Consider the following 2,381-nt stretch of genomic DNA (forward strand, 5'->3'; position numbering starts at 1 on the left):
TGTGGCTATTGCGAGTCAAGTGACTTTTGTCAAAGAAGTGCTCGCGTTTATCATCTTACACCGCTTGACCTTTCGGCCGAGGCGTTTAAGAAGATTGACTCCTTGCAGCGCGCCTATCTTTGGGATGGCTCAGGCAAGGTGTCCGGTGGCAAGTGTAAAATCAATTACGAGCTAGTCTGCAAGTATAAGGAGTTTGTGGGCTTGGGCATTCGTAACGTTGGGAAGTTTGCTACTACATTGCGCTTAAGATGGTTATGGCTTGAATGGGACGATCCTCCCAAAGCTTGGCTTGGCTCTGGACCTCTTCGCGGCAGTCACTAAGCTTACTATTAGTGATGGTACGACTGCGGGATTTTGGGGTCATCTTGGCTGTAGAGGTTGAGGCCTAAAGACATTGCACCAAAACATTTTGAGATTTCCAGCAAAAAAGGGACCCGGGTCGAAAAGGCTTTGAGGGATAATGCTTGGGTTAATCATGCCCAACAGGGAATAGTGCTCATTTACATTTAGCAATTCGCTACTCTTCGGTAAAAGCTGGCCAATGTCAACATACAACCTGGAGTTCAAAATTCTATCATTTGAAGCTCACTAATGGGGGAGGAGGACCTACACCACTTCGTCGGCCTACGAGGCCCAATTTGTTGGGCACGTTCGATCACACTTATAGGCAATGGTCGGTTTGGAACTCAAATTTGGAAGGAGTTGTTCTCCTCGATGGATCGAACCGGCATAGTTTCCAGACGGGCAAGGCTTGGTGGGAAGGAGTCATCAACAACGCACACTAAAGAAAGGCTCTCTCATCCTTGATCCACCTTGTTGGATGGGAGATTTGGAAAGAAAGAAACATGCTTGTCTTCAGAAATAAAGTATTGTTGATTTTTCGATAGAGAATAAAGCAGTGTTGATGGCGGTGATAGTTGGCATTATTAAGAAGGAAGCTTTGCTTTGGGCATTTGTGGGTGCCAAGCACTTGAGTAATGTAATGTCATGAGAGTAATTTGTTAGCATTGTGACGCTTTGGCGGCGTGTGTCTTACAAACCCCTCTCCTTAATTAATAAAAATGACAAATCTTTTGCCTTGTTAAAAAATAATTTAGTTCGTCATCTCCTATTCCAATAACTCTCCCCTTGCATTATTGATGTTGCCTAAGATTTGGCCATTCGGGTATCCACATATGTTGTGTCCCAAACAGCACCACCGTATGAACCGTTTTGCCATCATGATGACACCGGCATTGAAGCACAATCGGTAGTGTAGTACGAGAGTTCATGGTGGGTTTGCTTAAGGGGGTGGCGTGGAGTTTGTCTCGCACACCAGTTGTATGTTGAATACATATATAAAGTATAATAATGCTAGACCTACAAATATTTCACTTAACTTTTCAAGCTATAAGAGCATCTACAGCCGGGCGTCCTAAACCCACCTCAAACGCCTGGGCGGACGGTCGGTCACTGACCGGTCACAAAAATTCAACCAAGACGGGCTCCTTAAACGGGCCTTAAACGCCCGGGCTAACACCACTCATATTCCACCCAAATATGGGGCGTATATGGGGCGCCTGGGCGCGTCCGCCACGTCGTACTGATGCTGGGGTCCCACAGGAAAACACTCCAAAACCCGACGCTCCGAAGCTCGTCTCCTCCGTCGGATCAATGGTGCCGCTTCAACGGCATGCGTAGTGCCTAGCTCGGCTATTTAAGCCGACTGCCGGCACCGAAACCCTATCCATTCACACCCCCCTGCGCGTCCTCCTTCGCTGCCACTTTCCACTCGTTGTCCGCCACCACTAGTAGCCATGCCCCCACGTTGTCGGGTAAGGAGCTACCCATATATAACATATGAGTACCGACTGCAGCTCCTTGAGCATATCCGAACAAGGCGCGATGCCCGGATCACCGTGGGGCTACCTCCGTATGCAATGGATCCAAAGGAGGACTTGGAGGAGGAGGAGGAGGAGCCGGAGGAGGATGTCGAGGACGCTGGGGACGTGGATCTGCAGGCGGAGCAGCAGGCCATCCTCTATTCCCTCCGCTCGGAGTTGGACTCTGAGGCCAGACACCATCGCCAACAGGAGATGGAGGTGAAGCACGCCGCGGAAGTCGAAGAGATGCTCGCGTACATGGATGATGAGTACGAAGAGGAGGAGACGGAGCCACCCTACGCGCCCATCCACCCGGTGCCCGGCACCGAGTCGTGGACATCTCCGACTACTAATCGTAGCTAGTATGTCGTAGTAAGTAGGTTTATTTTGCATGGTTTTATGGATCTAGGGGATGAAATATGAGAGACTCGGATGAAGGAGAGCAAACTTGAGACGTGACCGATCACTATTTGTGGACGCGCTCGGTCGCGTTCGTGGGTGTTTGAGGGGTCCTATTTG

The sequence above is a fragment of the Triticum dicoccoides genome, chromosome 6B, assembly GCF_002162155.2.
Source record: "Triticum dicoccoides isolate Atlit2015 ecotype Zavitan chromosome 6B, WEW_v2.0, whole genome shotgun sequence".
In the NCBI taxonomy this organism is placed as follows: Eukaryota; Viridiplantae; Streptophyta; class Magnoliopsida; order Poales; family Poaceae; genus Triticum; species Triticum dicoccoides.